The sequence below is a fragment of the Musa acuminata genome, chromosome BXJ1-9 (assembly GCF_036884655.1).
Source record: "Musa acuminata AAA Group cultivar baxijiao chromosome BXJ1-9, Cavendish_Baxijiao_AAA, whole genome shotgun sequence".
Classification (NCBI taxonomy): Eukaryota; Viridiplantae; Streptophyta; class Magnoliopsida; order Zingiberales; family Musaceae; genus Musa; species Musa acuminata.
The window spans coordinates 23623715-23642544 of record NC_088335.1 but is presented as its reverse complement, the minus strand read 5'-3'; positions in this window follow the sequence as shown (position 1 = coordinate 23642544).

The following is an 18830-nucleotide window of genomic DNA, read 5'->3' as shown; positions in this document are numbered from 1 at the left end:
TTGTCTTAGATTTAATCGTAGTTAGCACGTTGATTAAGTTGGAAAATGGGAGGTGATCCCATTGGCTTAATCTTGGGGCAATTGGGCCCCTGAAAGACTGAAATTGGGCCGAATGGAGCTAACCATTCGGACCCTGATTGCACCAGGAGGTGCAACCGCCAAGGCCAGGAGGTGGCACCGCCTGGGCTAAGTCTTCCAGCGAGACTGGGCAGTGCAACCGCCCCAGCCAGGAGGTGGCACCGCCTGAGCTCAGTCTTCGAGCAAGACTGGGCGGTGCAACCTCCCTAACAGAGAGGTGGCACCGCCTGAGCTCGGTCTTCGAGCTCTAGCAGAGAGGTGCAACCGCCTCAGTCAAGAGGTGACACCGCCTGGGGCTCAGTCTCCGAGCCAGACTCAGGCGGTGCAACCGCCCCTGACAGAGAGGTGCAACCGCCTGGGCTCAGTCTTCGAGCTCTGCCAGGCGGTGCAACCTCTCCAGTCAAGAGGTGCAACCGCCTGATCCCGGAATTCCGGGATTTGATCGTTTTGAGCTCCAAATTTGAATTGGGTTGGGGCCTATAAATACCCCACCCATTCAGCACTGAAAAGATACAGACCTACACCGAAATCTTGATCTTTTCTGTGATTCTAAGAGCTCAAAAGTGTTGTAAAGCCTTTAAGTCTCCTCCTTCTGTTCTTCAAGTTTTAAGTTGTAAAGTGAGGAGAGAAAGGTCTGTAAAGGTTGTCTCCTGAGCCTGTCAAAAGGAGAGAAACTGTAAAAGGGCAGTTGGCCTTCGCCTATTGAAGGAAGGCCTCTAGTTGACGTCGGTGACCTCGTCGGTGGAGGAAGCCAAAAGTGGAGTAGGTCAAGACTGACCGAACCACTCTAAATCTCTGGTTTGCATTTATTTTGAGCACTTTATCATTACTGCAAACCTCCTTCATAACTACTGCTCTCTGCGCTTTTACGAACAAGTTCTAAGTGCTGTTCTTTCTGAATCTGCATTCAAACGTAAATCGGTGTTTTCGTACATTACAATTTACGTTTACGTTTTAATTCTGCAAAACTGTCTTCTGCGCCTTCACGAACAAGTTTCTAAGTGCTGATCTGTCCGAATCTGCTTTCAGACGTAAACCAGTGTTTTCGTACGATATTTACATTGCAGTTTACGTTTACGCCTTGATTCTGCAAAACTGTCTTCTGCGCTTTTACGAACGAGTTTCTAAGTTCAGATCCCTTTGAAACTGCGTCTAGACGTAAAATTGCATTTAGACGTAAAACTGCCCAAACTGTGTTTAGACGTATTAGACGTAAACTGAGTTTAGACGTAAATCTGCGTTTAGACGTAAATCTGCGTTTAGACGTAAATCTGCATTTAGACGTAAAACTGCGTTTAGACGCAAACTACGTTTAAACGTAAAACTGCGTTTTAGACTTAAACTGAGTTTAGACGTAAATCTGCGTTTAGACGTAAATCTACGTTTAGACGTAAATCTGCGTTTAGACTTAAAACTGCGTTTAGACGCAAACTGCATTTAAACGTAAATTGTGTTTAGACATAAACTGCGTTTAGAAGTAAAACTGCGCTTAATCTTAAGTAATCTTAAAATCGGCTTTTACATCGAAATCGTTTTTATCGAACGAACGCAGCTTTCATTTTTAATCGCTGAAAGATTTCCGCTGCACTAATTCACCCCCCCCCCCTCTTAGTGCTCTCGATCCTAACAATTGGTATCAGAGCAAGGTTAACTCTCTAACGGATTAAAACCCAAGAGAAATGGCATACGCCGGAAACCAAGAGGGGCATTCTATTACGCGTCCACCCATGTTCAATGGGACGGACTACACCTACTGGAAGACCCGAATGAGGAACTTTCTTATTTCTATGGATTTTGAATTGTGGAATCTTGTCGAAAACGGATTTTCGAAGTCTTCTCTTCCAATGATCGATTGGAATGATTTGGAGAAGAAGGCTTTCGCTCTTAATGCAAAGGCTATGAATGCCTTATTTTGTGCACTTGATAAAAACGAGTTTAATCGTGTTTCAACTTGTGAAACTGCATTTGATATTTGGCACACACTCGAAGTGACCCATGAAGGCACAAGTAGAGTAAAAGAGTCAAAAATCAATTTGCTGTTACATTCTTTCGAACTTTTCCGGATGAAACCGAGTGAAACCATTGGCGACATGTTTACCCGTTTCACGGATGTCGTCAATGGTCTAAAAGGACTCGGAAAGAGCTTTTCGGATTTTGAGCTTGTTAATAAGATACTAAGATCCCTTCCTAAGAGTTGGGATCCTAAAGTCACGGCTATTCAAGAGGCAAAAGATCTGCGAAATTTCCCTCTTGAAGAATTAATCGGGTCATTAATGACCTACGAAATGACTTGTAAAGCTCATGAAGAGCAAGAAGACATCCTTCCAAAGAACAGGAAGGATATGGCACTCAAAACTTCTGAAGATCACTTGAGAGAAAACTCAAGTGATGAGGACTGTGACAATGACTTGGCACTTCTAACTAGAAAATTTAAAAAATTCATTAAAAGAAACAAGTTTAAGAATGATACTAAAAATAAACTTGAACCCAAGAAGGATCAAGTTATTTGCTATGAGTGCAAAAAGCTGGGACACTACAAGAGTGATTGTCCCCAAGCCAAAAAGAGAACAACAAAGAAGAAGGCGCTCAAGGCAACATGGGATGATTCGAGCGCATCTGAGGAAGAGGAGTCCAACACCGAGCAAGTTGCTCATTACGCCTTAATGGCTATCGGAGAGGAGGTAACGAATTCATTAAATGCTGATTTATCTTTCGATGAATTATTAAATGCTTTCAATGACTTATTTGACGAATGCAAGAGTATCAGTAGAAAATATAAATTGCTGAAAAAGGTGCATGATAGTCTTACTTGTGAGTTTGACAAGTTAAAAGTTGAACATCATGATAGTTTAAATTCATGTATCAAATGTCATGATTTAGAAACTTTCCAAAAAGAAAACATGCTACTCAAGGACACCTTGAAGAAATTCGAGGTTGGTAGCAAGTCATTGAACATGATCCTTGCAAACAAGGGTCACGTTCCCAAAAGAAGTGGAATTGGATTCGTGAGAAGTTCTCACCAAAATCCAACCACCTTCATAAAAGGCTCCATCTTACATGTTCGACATCAAAACAAATGCAACTTTTGTTGCAAATTTGGACACAAGACACATAGTTGTCCATTCAAGAAAATATGTCCAAACAAATTAATTTGGGTTCCTAAAGGAACCATGACAAATTCTATGCAACATGATAGGAAATGTAGATCTATTTGTGAGACACCCAAAAGCAAATGGGTACCTAAAAATCATCCCTTCCTTTAAAACCATTAAAATTTTAGGCTGGAGCAAGAAATAATATTCTGCTCCTTGATTCTCGATAATCATAAACCAAGAGTCAAAAAGGAACTCGCAACACTAAAGTAACAAGTGGAAGTTATGAAATCACAAATGCAATTGGGATACAACCTTATTAGAAACATATGATTCCCAAATTCACATATCCCCTTGATCTTCGAACTCGTCAACTCTATCATCTACGAATTAATTCTTGTATCATAAAGAAACTAAATATGTCATGATCTTAAAAGGGATACCAAACAAACTATCAACATACGCACGTTAAAAGATCTATCTTACAAGAGCTTCTTCCTTAAATAAAAACTCATACGAAATCACGTAAGAAACGTTAATTGCTCTGAAATGAAAAACTCTCCTCAAGGCAAAGGCTCCCTGATCAAATCACATTAGGTGCTCACTGGCTGCAAGCGGTGGCACCTCTCCAGCTAGCGGTGGCACCTCCAGCTACCACGGGTTGCCAGCGGTTGCACCGCTCCAGCCAGAGGTGCAACCGCCCGCAACTCTGCCTTTTTAAACCCATGCTAGGGCCGGCGGTAGAACCGACCCCAACTCACTCCCATTTCCTCCTCTACTCTTCCAAGTCTCCTCCATTCTCATTTCACTCCTCTAAGCCTTCCAAATACCTCCCATTTCGGAGCAAAACATCAAGAATCCTTCCTTCTCTTGAAGATTTCACAAAGGTACTCTCTAAGAAGCCCTTAAATTCTGTTTTGTTCTTCATTTACTCTTGCTCATCATTATCCCTCTAAACAGCAGTAGTTATGGGATCTAGAAGATCCTCAAGGGACAAGGGAAAGAGGAGATTAGTAGAAGAGTTTGATTTAACCCTTTTCGATTCAAAAAACCATGCTGAAAAATTTCCCTCTTTCGGACTTAGAAGTATCAATAAGGGAAAATACGTAGATCTTAATGAACTAAGAGACTTAGAGACTATCCAATGGTTTGCAAACCTAGATCTACTTCCAATCTTATAGATTAACGAACCCATCTATCCTAGGCTAGTTAGATTATTTTACAATAACATACAAATAGATGATGAAGAAAGGATGTCCACCTATCTTTTAGGACAACACATCTCAATCACTGATAGGTTCATTTGTGATATGATAGGCATTCCCATAAAAAGCATAGGACTTTACTTTAGAGGATCATGGGATGATGAAAGTATTGGAACATCCTATGTTGAAGCCTTAGGAACAATCTTTGCCAATCCAAACATAGCATTGGTTCCTAAAAGTTGTGAACATCTACTGCCTTTGAATACTAAGATACTTCATCATATCATGACTAGTATAATTCTTCCTAAACAATACCATCATGATGAAGTAAGTCAATTAGAATTAGGAACTATGTACTTAATCATGAAGGGACATGACATCTGTCTTGGTTATCTTATCCAACAAAACATGTTAGAATTATCTAAGAAAGATATGATGCTCCCATATGGTGGTATAATCACAAGAATAATAAAAGCTTACGACATTCTAATACCACTAGAAGAAGAAGTAATGAAAGCAGATAGATTCAGCATAATAAACAAAAATCTACTTCACCGACTAAGATGTTACTATAGAAATGGTAACTGGGTTAGAATCCCTAGAAGGACTGATCACCCTCAACCTGAACCAGAACCGGAAACACCAGTATTTAGGGGTACCCAATCTCCTCCGATCCTTCCCTTTGAGGAAACACATCCAGTTGAGCAAACTCATACATCCATCGAAGAAATTGGGATTCGAATGGATCGATTCGAACAGAGACAAGAACGGATTGAACAACGACAAGATCAAATCCTATCTGAGCTGCAGCAAATTCATAGTCAATTTGACTCCTTGTTTAGGCACTTTAATTTTCCACCTCATCAATGAACTTGTTGAACACCTGTTGTTGTTGTAAACTTCTTATGTTACTCATTTCTGATGTACTGGCTGTAAACATCTATCTTGCGCCTTGTGGTAAAAGTTATCTCAGATTTTTATGGTATCATTACTGGTTGGTATGTGATGTGTCCAAATTAAGAATGTTGTGCTTTGAAACTAAAAGTTTTGAAAACCTTGTGGCTTGATTTCATTTGAAGAGAATTAGGAATGTTGATGTGTCCGAATAGATAAACTTACTAAAATTATTTTTCGGACTATATTGAATTATCAAATCACTTGATTGCCATGTTTCTATGTGAAAATCTACAACAAAATCTTGTCCGAATGCATCTTATTTATTCGAATGCTATAAAACAGATTTTCTCGTACACTTTCATGAATAAATTTGATGAAGTGATGTGTATGTATTCCATCCTGCAAAATCTTTACGTATATAACAAAAAGGGGAAGAAGTATTTAAAGCAATCTATGTAAAATTCCTTTATAAGCTTGCTAATATTATTTTCCTGGTATCATAATTACTATGCTTTTTGTTGATGACAAAGGGGGAGAAATATATGAATTGATAAACACTGCTATGATTATGCCATCCTTGCATCACCAAGAGATATATGAACATGTGCTAAAGTTTGCATTATGCCCTGAGTTGATATATGAACACTGCTATGATTAGAAATACTATGAGTGATGCTATAAACACTGCTATGATTATGCCATCCTTGCATCACCAAGAAATATATGAACATGTGCTAAAGTTTGCATTATGCCCTGAGTTGATATCTTATCATGTGAAGAAAATGCAAAACTTGCTAGAATATTTCAAATGTGTGCATCATGTAATAGTGCTTCACAGCTATATATAATAATGTTCAAACTACATGATGAATAGGTACAAACACAATCATACAAACTTGATGATGTATGTCAAGCCTTGACATCATCTTTGAAGAGATACATCACGAGTATCATGATGGGAGTATTGATAAGTTTAACTGATCTAACTTATCAATACGTCACTTGAATTCTTGGGTCTTGAATTCAAGGTTGACTTATCTCAACTATGGCATATAGACAGGGGGAGTTAAGGATAACTCCATTATCAATTGATTGTCATCATCAAAAAGGGGGAGATTGTTGAATCTCGGATTTTGATGATGAAGTCAATTGTCATTTATTGTCTAATCTATGTGTTGAGATAAGTGTGCAGGATTAACTACGATGAAAGTTAGACAAGCAGCAGGAGTTGCGCCGGAGTCAAGTTCATGATCACATTGGGAGTTCGAGAGTTCGACGGAAGTTCGGACGGTCGTCGGAGGTTCTGCGAGAACAGATCCGAGAAGTCCAGAAGCTTGCCAAGCGAAGCTCATCGGAACTCACCAAGTGGATCATCGCAAAGTCCAGGAGTTTGCCGGAAGTCCGCAGGAGCATCACCGAGGGTTCATCGGATGATCGACGGAAGTTCGCCGGAAACTCGCCGGAAGAAGCGATTGACGCACCGAAGCAAAGCTGCAGAAATTGTCTTAGATTTAATCGTAGTTAGCACGTTGATTAAGTTGGAAAATGGGAGGTGATCCCATTGGCTTAATCTTGGGGCAATTGGGCCCCTGAAAGACTGAAATTGGGCCGAATGGAGCTAACCATTCAGACCCTGATTGCACCAGGAGGTGCAACCGCCCAGGCCAAGAGGTGGCACCGCCTGGGCTAAGTCTTCCAGCGAGACTGGGCGGTGCAACCGTCCCAGCCAGGAGGTGGCACCGCCTGAGCTCAGTCTTCGAGCAAGACTGGGCGGTGCAACCTCCCTGACAGAGAGGTGGCACCGCCTGAGCTCGGTCTTCGAGCTCTGGCAGAGAGGTGCAACCGCCTCAGTCAAGAGGTGGCATCGCCTGGGGCTTAGTCTCCGAGCCAGACTCAGGCGGTGCAACCGCCCCTGACAGAGAGGTGCAACCGCCTGGGCTCAGTCTTCGAGCTCTGCCAGGCGGTGCAACCGCCTGATCCCGGAATTCCGGGATTTGATCGTTTTGAGCTCCAAATTTGAATTGGGTTGGGGCCTATAAATACCCCACCCATTCAGCACTGAAAAGATACAGACCTACACCGAAATCTTGATCTTTTCTGTGATTCTAAGAGCTCAAAAGTGTTGTAAAGCCTTTAAGTCTCCTCCTTCTGTTCTTCAAGTTTTAAGTTGTAAAGTGAGGAGAGAAAGGTCTGTAAAGGTTGTCTCCTGAGCCTGTCAAAAGGAGAGAAACTGTAAAAGGGCAGTTGGCCTTCGCCTATTGAAGGAAGGCCTCTAGTTGACGTCGGTGACCTCGTCGGTGGAGGAAGCCAAAAGTGGAGTAGGTCAAGACTGACCGAACCACTCTAAATCTCTAGTTTGCGTTTATTTTGAGCACTTTATCATTACTGCAAACCTCCTTCATAACTACTGCTCTCTGCGCTTTTACGAACAAGTTCTAAGTGCTGTTCTTTCCGAATCTGCATTCAGACGTAAATCGGTGTTTTCGTACATTACAGTTTACGTTTACGTTTTGATTCTGCAAAACTGTCTTCTGCGCCTTCACGAACAAGTTTCTAAGTGCTGATCTGTCCGAATCTGCTTTCAGACGTAAACCAGTGTTTTTGTACGATATTTACATTGCAGTTTACGTTTACGCCTTGATTCTGCAAAACTGTCTTCTGCGCTTTTACGAACGAGTTTCTAAGTTCAGATCCCTTTGAAACTGCATCTAGACATAAAATTGCGTTTAGACGTAAAACTGCCCAAACTTTGTTTAGACGTTTTATACGTAAACTGAGTTTAGACGTAAATCTGCGTTTAGACGTAAATCTGCGTTTAGACGTAAATCTGCGTTTAGACGTGAAACTGCATTTAGACGCAAACTACGTTTAAATGTAAAACTACGTTTTAGACGTAAACTGAGTTTAGACGTAAATCTACGTTTAGACGTAAATCTGCGTTTAGACGTAAATCTACGTTTAGACGTAAAACTTCGTTTACACGCAAACTGCATTTAAACGTAAATTGTGTTTAGACATAAACTGCGTTTAGAAGTAAAACTGTGCTTAATCTTAAGTAATCTTAAAATCGGCTTTTACATCAAAATCGTTTTTATCGAACGAACGCAGCTTTCATTTTTAATCGCTGAAAAATTTCCATTGCACTAATTCACCCCCCCCCCCCTCTTAGTGCTCTCGATCCTAACACTAGTCTCCCAAGTGGTCTGGGTAGTGGTACCGCCGATAGTTAATGTTGCCAGCGGTGGTACTGCCTCTGTCAAGCGGTGGTACCACTAGAGCTTAGTCTCCGAGTTCTGTCAAGCGATGGTACCGCCAAGACTGGGCAGTGGTACCACCCAGTGTCAGTCTACAAGCGGTAGTACCACCCAATAATGGCAGTGCTACCACCAGTGCCCTGAAATCCGGGGATGTGACACATTTTGGTTCCAATTTTGAAGCCATTGGGGGCTATAAAGACCACACCCTTTTCTACATGTAATGGCACGAAAGTGTTAACATAATCTTGAATTCCTAGGGTGTTAAAATATTATAAAAGTAAGAAGAGTCCTCCCCTCCCTCTCTTAGCTTTGTAACTATCTAAGAAAGAGGAGTGAGGCTTGTAAGGGCTATCTCCTAAACCCGACAAAAGGAGAAAGAGCTATAAAAGGTGGTTGGTCTTCGCCTATTGAAGAAAGACCATTAGTGGATGCTGGTGAACTCAATAGAGGAGAAATCAGAAGTGGATGTAGGTCACAATGACCGAACCACTCTAAATTTTGGTTAGCATTTCTATTATCGTCATTTACTTACTTTGCAATTGCTTCACTTTCTCCTTACGTGATTTTTACTACTCTATGAGCAAACATGCCTTTAAGACATTTTCAAGATTACTTTCAACGAACAAAAAATATTCAAAACCAACGATTTTTTCACTACACTAATTCACCCCCCCCCCCCTCTTAGTACCGCTCTTGATCCTAACATAATGATGGAAGGCCACATGAGTCAATCTAATTACTTTACGTTTACCGACTTAATATATCAAGAGAGGGAATTTGGTTTGGTCTCCTAATATGACATATCACATGCATACATATTTAATATATATCTACATTGTATGCAAATATATATACATATCTAGTAGGTGTATAAGCAATCACACATCACATAAACAATCACACCAGATGATCATGGACTATAGCCTAATGTGATTAGGCCTGAGCTAGTGGGCCTAATCACTCACAATAAGATCTATATGTGTAGCGGTACATCTCCATGCCTTGTGATCATCCATCTTATCCTCGTCAGTTACGTTGGCATTTCGGTGCATCTCCATGCATCGCGATCATCCATCTTAGCCTCGTGGGTCCCACTATCATTTCCAAGCTCCCGTTGTGCCTCCTTATTTTAATATAATTTAGTCATAGGTACACAGGCCCGACAATAAATGAGAAATAAAATGGTGGCTCGTAGGCCTCAATAATAATAATAATCACAAATACACACATCACACGGTCCATGATTATGTTGAATCTCGGATTTTGATGATGAAGTCAATTGTCATTGTTGTCTAATGTATGTGTTGAGATAAGTGTGTAGGATTAACTACGATGAAAGTAAGACATGCAGCAGGAGTTGCGCCAGAGTCATGACAATGATCACGTTGAGAGTTCGAGAGCTCGACGGAAGTTCGGACAATCGTCGAAGGTTCTGCGGGAACAAATCCGAGAAGTCCAGAAGCTTGCCAAAGGAGCTCGTCGGAACTTGCCAAGTGGATCATCGCAGTCCAGGAGTTTGCTGAAAGTCCGCAAGAGCATCACCAAGGGTTCATCGGATGATCGACGGAAGTTCGCCGGAAACTCGCCGGAAGAAGCGAGTGACGCACCGAAGCAAGCTGCAGAATATGTCTTAGGAAATAATCGTAGTTAGCACTTTGATTAAGTTAGAAATGGGAGGTGATCCCATTAGCTTAATCCTGGGGCAATTGGGCCCCTGAAGAACTCAAATTGGGTCGAATGGTTCAACCCATTCGGACCCAGGTTGCTATGGGAGGTGCAACCGCCCAAGCAGGGAGGTAGCACCGCCCAGGCTATGTCTCCCAGCGAGTCTGGGCGGTGCAACCACCCCAGACAAGAGGTGCAACCACCCAGGGCTCAGTCTCCAAGCGAGACTGGGCGGTGCAACCTCCTCTGTCAAGAGGTAGCACCGCTAGAGCTCAAGTTTCGAGCTCTGCCAGGCGGTGCAACCTCTCCAGTCAGGCGGTGCAACCGCCTGAGCTCGGTCTTTGAGCTCTGGCAGGGAGGTGCAACCGCCCCTAACAGAGGTAGCACCGCCTAGAGGCTCAGTCTTCGAGCTCTGCCAGGCGGTGCAACCGCCCTAGTCAGGAGGTGCAACCGCCTGATCCCGAAATTCCGGGATTTGATCGTTTTGAGCTCCAAATTTGAACTGGGTTGGGGCCTATAAATACCCCACCCATTCAGCACTGAAAAGATACAGACCTACACTGAATTCTTGATTGTTTCTGTGATTCTAAGAGCTCAAATTTGTGTAAAGTCCAAAAGATCTCCTCTTTCTGTTCTTCAAGTCTTGAGTTGTAAAGAGAGGAGAGAAAGGTTCTATAAGGGTTGTCTCCTGAGCCCGTCAAAAGGAGTGAAACTGTAAAAGGGCAGTTGGCCTTCGCCTATTGAAGGAAGGTCTCTAGTTGATGTCGGTGACCTCGTCGGTGGAGGAAGCCAAAAGTGGAGTAGGTCAAGACTGACCGAACCACTCTAAATCTCTGGTTTGCTTTTATTTTGAGCACTTTATCATTACTACAAACCTCATACATAGCTGCTGCTCTCTGCGCTTTTACGAACAAGTTTCTAAGTTCTGATCTTTCTGAATCTACATTCAGACGTAAATCGGTGTTTTCGTATGATCTTTACATTGCAGTTTACATTTACGTTTTGATTCTATTTATAACTGCAAACTGTCTTCTGCGCTTTTACGAACGAGTTTCTTTGCAGTTTATGTTTACGTTTTGATTCCATTTATAACTGCAAACTGCCGTCTGCGAACGAGTGTCTAAGTTCAGATATTTCCGAATATGAGCTTAGACGTAAACTGCGCTTAGACGCAAACTGCGCTTAGACGCAATCTGAGCTTAGACGCAAACTGCGCTTAGATGCAAACTGCGCTTAGACGCAATCTGCATTTAGACGCAAACTGCATTTAGACGCAAACTGCGTAAACTGCGCTTAGACGCAAACTGTGTTTAGACGTAAACTGCACTTAATCATAAGTAATCTTAGAATCGGCTTTTGCATCAAAATAGTTTTTATCAAACGAACGCAGCTTTCATTTTTAATCGCTGAAAGATATCCGCTGCACTAATTCACCCCCCCTCTTAGTGCTCTCGATCCTAACAATTGGTATCAGAGCCCGGTTAACTCTCAAACGGATTAAAACCCAAGAGAGATGGCTTACGCCGGAAACCAAGAGGGCCATTCCATTACACATCCACCCATGTTTAATGGGACGGACTACACCTATTGGAAGACCTGAATGAGGATCTTTCTTATTTCTATGGACGTTGAACTCTGGAATCTTGTCGAGAATGGTTTTTCAAAGTCTTCTCTTCCAATGATCGATTGGAACGATTCGGAGAAGAAGGCTTTCGCTCTTAATGCAAAGGCTATGAATGCCTTATTTTGCGCACTTGATAAAAACGAGTTTAATCGTGTTTCGATTTATGAAACTGCATTTGATATTTGGCACACACTCGAAGTGACTCATGAAGGCACAAGTAGAGTGAAAGAGTCAAAAATCAATCTTTTGTTACACTCTTTCGAACTTTTTCGGATGAAACCGAGTGAGACTATTGGCGACATGTTTACCCGTTTCACGGATGTTGTCAACGGTCTAAAAGGACTCGGAAAAAGTTTTTCGGATTTTGAGCTCGTAAATAAGATTCTAAGATCCCTTCCTAAGAGTTGGGATCCTAAAGTCACTGCTATTCAAGAGGCAAAAGATCTAAACAACTTCCCTCTTGAAGAACTAATTGGGTCATTAATGACCTACGAGATGACGTGCAAAGCTCATGAAGAGCAAGAAGACATCCTTCCAAAGAACAGGAAGGATATGGCACTTAGAACTTTGGAAGATCACTTGAAAGAAAACTCAAGTGATGAGGACTGTGATGATAACTTGGCACTTCTAACAAGAAAATTTAAAAAATTCATTAAAAGAAACAAGGTTAAGAATGACACTAAAAGTAAACTTGAACCCAAGAAAGACCAAGTTATTTGCTATGAGTGCAAAAAGCCAGGACACTACAAGAGTGATTGTCCCCAAGCCAAAAAGAGAACAACAAAAAAGAAGGCACTCAAAGCAACATGGGATGATTCGAGCGCGTCTGAAGAAGAGGAGTCTAACACCGAGCAAGTTGCTCATTACGCCTTAATGGCCATCAGAGAGGAGGTAACGAATTTATTAGATGCTGATTTATCTTTCGATAAATTATTAAATGCCTTCCATGACTTATTTGATGAATGCAAGATTATCAATAGAAAATACAAATTGCTGAAAAAGGAGCATGATAGTCTTACCTATGATTTTGATAAGTTAAAAATTGAATATCATGATAGTTTAAATTCATGTATCAAATGTCATGATCTAGAAACTCTCTAAAAAGAAAACCTACTACTTAAGGACACCTTGAAGAAATTCGAGGTTGGTAGCAAGTCATTGAACATGATCCTTGCAAACAAGGGTCACGTTCCAAAAAGAAGTGGAATTGGATTTGTGAGAAGTCCTCACCTAAATCCAACCACCTTTATAAAAGGCCCCATCTTACATGTTCAACACCAAGCAAAATGTAACTTTTGTTGCAAAATTGGACACAAGACGCATTATTGTCCATTCAAGAAAATTAGTCCAAACAAATTGATTTGGGTTCCTAAAGGCACCATGATAAACTCTATGCAACATGATAAACAATGTAGATCTATCTTTGAGGCACCCAAAAGCAAATGGGTACCTAAAAATCATCCTTTCTTGTAGAAACCCAAACCATCGCAAGCTAGGAGCAAGAGATGGTACCTTGATAGTGGATGCTCAAGGCATATGACCGAGATCCATCTCAATTCTCTAAGCTCACTAGCAAAGATGAAGGCTATGTCACCTTCGGAAACAACAACAAGGGTAAAATCACAAATGCGACCTAGATACAATCCTGTTTAACTTTTCAAGAATTAGAAACGTATGATTCCCAAATTCACATATCACTGGATTTTCGAACCCATCAATTTCATCCTTTCATAACCTTCTAATTTAACTCGTATCATGAAATGACTAACTCTATCATGAACTTGCAAGACTTATCAACTTGAAGAAACTATCACAAACATATGTACGACATTGAGAATGTGCACATTAAAAATCTACCTTGATCGTGCCAAAGTCCCTGTCTTAAAATGAAAATTCTTACGTAATTACGTAAGTAAAGTTGATTACTAGGAATGAAAACTCTCCTCAAGACAGAAAAATTCTCAAATCAGAACAAGTGTTCACCAGGCGGTGGCACCGCCCTAGCTGGAGGTAGCGCCTCCAGCTGTCACATGTTGCAAGCGGTTGCATCGCTCCAGCCAGAGGTGCAACCGCCCGCAACTCTGCCCCTTTATAACTCAAGCTAGGGCCGGCGGTGAAACCGACCCCAACTCATTTCCTTCCCTCCTCTACTCTCCTAAGCCTCCTCCATCCCCATTTCCCCCATCTTAGCATCCCAAATACTCTTCATTTCGAAGAAAAACATCAACATTCCTTCCCTCTCTTGAAGATCCCTCTCTTGAAGATCTCATTAAGGTACTCTCTAAGAAGCTCTTAAACTCTGTTTCTTGATTCATTTACTTTTGCTCATCACTATTATTCTAAATAGCAGTAGTTATGGGATCTAGAAGATCCTCAAGGGACAAAGGAAAGAGGAGATTAGTAGAAGACTTTGATCCCACCCTTTTCGATTCAAAATACCATGCTGAAAAATTTTCCTCTTTTGAACTTAGGAATGTCAACAAGGGAAAATACGTAGATTTAAGTGAGCTAAGAGACTTAGAGACAATCCAGTGGTTTGTAAACTTAGATCTACTCCCTATCTTACAAATTAATGAACCCATCTATCCAAGACTAGTAAGATTGTTTTACAACAACATACTAGTAGATGAAGAAGAAAGGATGTCCACCTATCTCTTAGGACAACATATTTCAATTACGGATAGATTCATTTGCGACATGATAGGCATTCCCATGAAAAGTAGAGGACTTTACTTTAGAGGATCATGGGATGATGAAAATGTTGGAACAACATACGTTGAAGCCCTACAAACAATTTTTGCCAATCCGAACTTAGAATTTGTTCCTAAAAGTTGTGAACATTTACTGCCTCTAAACACTAAGGTACTTCATCACATCCTAACTAGCATCATTCTTCCTAAACAATATCATCTTGATGAAGTAAGCCAATTAGAATTAGGAACTATGTATATGATCATGAAAGGAAATGACATCTGTCTTGGTTATCTTATCCAACAAAACATGTTGGAACTATCTAAGAAAGACATGATGCTCCCATATTGTGGTATAATAACTAGAATAATGAAAGCCTATGATATTCTAATACCACTGGAAGAAGAAGTAATAAAAGTAGATAGATTCAGCATAATTAATCAAAATCTACTTCACCGATTAAGATGTTTTTATAGAAACGACAACTGGGTTAGAATGCCAAGAAGAACTGATCCCCCTCAACCTGAACCAGAACCGGAAACACCAGTCTTTAGGGGTACCCAATCTCCACCGATCTGTCCCTTTGAGGAAATACATCTATTTGAGCAAACTCACACATCATCTGTCGAAGATATTGGGATTCGGATGGACCGATTCGAACAAAGACAAGAACGGCTTGAACTTCGACAAGATCAAATCCTAACTGAGCTGCAGCAAATTCATCGACAATTTGACTCTTTATTTAGGCACTTTAACCTTCCACCTCATAAATGAGCTTGTATGAACACAATCATCCGTTGTTGTTATAAACTCCTCATGGACTTTGTCTTTGATATGGCATGTTGAAAACTCCTTATGTTACTCATCATGAAGGACTTTGTCTTTGATATGGTTACCTGATATGTTGTAAACTCCATATTTTACTCTTTACCTTGATCTGTAAGCATATGCAAAGTTACAAACATCTCTTGTTGTTTATCTCGGATTTTACATTGAAACTAAATGTTTTGAAAACCTTATGCCTTGATAAATATAAAGTGACATACCAATGTAGTTGGTAAGTCAGCAATATGACATTGATATGAAACATCAACTAGCTGATATCTTTACAAAACCTCTAAGTGAAGAACAATTTGATTTCATAAGAAGAGAATTAGGAATGTTGATGTGTCCGAATACTTAAACTAGTTAAAATTATTTTTCGGACGTTATTGATTACTATTACATGCCTTGGTATCACTTGATCAAATAACATGTTGGAAATTATGTGACAAATGTTTTTGAAAATCAGTAGCTTACTCATATCCGAATGCATGTAAGAAGTTCATCTTATTTTCGGTTTGAATGCTAAAAATAGGATTTTCCTGTACACTCTTATGAAAACTTTTTGAAAAATGAGTTTCCTCCTTCAAGCAACGAACTATAACATAACAAGGAGAAGAGATATTCAAAGTATTATATGTGTCATGCCTTCCTTTATGTGCTTGATAACCTGCTGGAATCACATCTACCATGCTTTTTGATAATGCTACCATGCTTTTTGTTGATGACAAAGGGGGAGAAAAATATGAATTGATATGGTTGCTATCACTGATGCTATGATTAGGCCATACCTGCTATCACTGATAATGATATGGTTGCTATTACTGATGTTGATATGGTTGCTATCACTGATGCTATGATTAGGCCATACTTGCATCACCAAGAAATATATGATTGCCATATGCCCTGTATCAAGATATCAAACAAAAATTTGCATCGTACGAACTGATATCTTACCATGTGATGCAATGCTACACTTGCTAAAATATTCGAAATGTGTACATCATGTAATGATATCAAAATCTTGCTTCACAGCTTTACATGTCGATATCTTACAATATGATGAATTGCTACAATAACCATCATTCAAACTTGTTATATTTGAAAATGTATGTCAAGGCTTGACATCATCTTCAAAGAGATACATTATGATAGGAATCATGATGGGAATATGTCTCTTGAATTTATAAAGTTTTTAAATTCAAGAATTATGGCATATAGACAGGGGGAGTTAAGGTTAACTCCATTATCAATTGATTGTCATCATCGAAAAGGGGGAGATTGTTGAATCTCGGATTTTGATGATGAAGTCAATTGTCATTTGTTGTCTAATGTATGTGTTGAGATAAGTGTGCAGGATTAACTACGATGAAAGTAAGACATGCAGCAGGAGTTACGCCGGAGTCATGACAATGATCACGTTGGGAGTTCGAGAGCTCGACGGAAGTTCGGACAGTCGTCGGAGGTTCTACGGGAACAAATCCGAGAAGTCTAGAAGCTTGCCAAAGGAGCTCGTCGGAACTTGCCAAGTGGATCGTCGCTGTCTAGGAGTTTGCCGGAAGTCCATAGGAGCATCACCGAGGGTTCATCGGATGATCGACGGAAGTTCGCCGGAAACTCGTCGGAAGAAGCGAGTGACGCACCGAAGCAAGCTGCAGAATATGTCTTAGGAAATAATCGTAGTTAGCACTTTAATTAAGTTAGAAATGGGAGGTGATCCCATTAGCTTAATCCTGGGGCAATTGGGCCCCTGAAGAACTCAAATTAGGTCGAATGGTTCAACCCATTCGGACCCAGGTTGCTGTGGGAGGTGCAACCGCCCAGGCAGGGAGGTAGCACCGCCCAGGCTATGTCTCCCAGCAAGACTGGGCGGTGCAACCGCCCCAGCCAAGAGGTGCAACCGCCCAGGGCTCAGTCTCCGAGCGAGACTGGGCGGTGCAACCTCCTCTATCAGGAGGTAGCACCGCTAGAGCTCAAGTTTTGAGCTTTGCCAGGCGGTGCAACCTCTCCAGTCAGGCGGTGCAACCGCCTGAGCTCGGTCTTCGAGCTCTGGCAGAGAGGTGCAACTGCCCCTGACAGAGGTAGCACCGCCCAGAGGCTCAGTCTTCGAGCTCTGCCAAGCGGTGCAACCGCCCCAGTCAAGAGGTGCAACTGCCTGATCCCGGAATTCCGGGATTTGATCGTTTTGAGCTCCAAATTTGAACTGGGTTGGGGCCTATAAATACCCCACCCATTCAGCACTGAAAAGATATAGACCTACACCGAATTCTTGATCTTTTCTGTGATTCTAAGAGCTCAAATTTGTGTAAAGTCCAAAAGTTCTCCTCTTTCTGTTCTTCAAGTCTTGAGTTGTAAAGAGAGGAGAGAAGGGTTCTGTAAGGGTTGTCTCCTGAGCCCGTCAAAAGGAGTGAAACTGTAAAAGGGCAGTTGGCCTTCGTCTATTGAAGGAAGGCCTCTAGTTGACGTCGGTGACCTCATCGGTGGAGGAAGCCAAAAGTGGAGTAGGTCAAGACTGACCGAACCACTCTAAATCTCTGGTTTGCTTTTATTTTGAGCACTTTATCATTACTGCAAACCTCCTTCATAGCTACTGCTCTCTACGCTTTTACGAACAAGTTTCTAAGTTCTGATCTTTCCGAATCTGCATTCAGACGTAAATCGGTGTTTTCGTACGATATTTACATTGCAGTTTACATTTACGTTTTGATTCTATTTATAACTACAAACTGTCTTCTGCGCTTTTACGAACGAGTTTCTTTATAGTTTACGTTTATGTTTTGATTCCATTTATAACTGCAAACTGCCTTTTGCGAACGAGTGTCTTGTTAGGATCGAGAGCACTAAGAGGGGGGGGGTGAATTAGTGCAGCGGAAATCTTACAGCGATTAAAAACCAAAAGCTGCGTTCGTTCAATAAAAACTATTATGATGCAAAAGCTAATTCTCAGTTTGTATCTAAGTGCAGTTTGTGTCTAAGCGCAGATTGCGTCTAAGCGCAGTTTGCGTCTGAACACAGTTTGCGTCTAAGCGCAGTTTTGCGTCTAAGCGCAGTTTACGTCTAAACTCAGATTTACGACTAAACGTAGTTTTACGTCTAAACGCAGATTTACGTCTAAACGTAGTTTTACGTCTAAACGCAGATTTACGTCTAAACTCAGATTTACGTCTAAATGTAGTTTTGCGTCTAAAAGCAGTTTTGAACCTTGAAAAGCGTTTTATGTAGAAAGCAATTTGCAGTTATAAATGGAGTCCGAATGTAAGCGTAAACTGCAGTGTGAAGATCGTACGAAAACACGATTTACGTTTGAATGCAGATTCTGAAAGAACAGCACTTAGAACTTGTTCGTGAAAGCGCAGAGAGCAGTAGTAATGGAGGAGGTTTGCAGTAATGATAAAGTGCTCAAAAATAAACGCAAACCAGAGATTTAGAGTGGTTCGGTCAGCCTTGACCTACTCCACTTTTGGCTTCCTCCACCGACGAGGTTGCCGACGTCAACTAG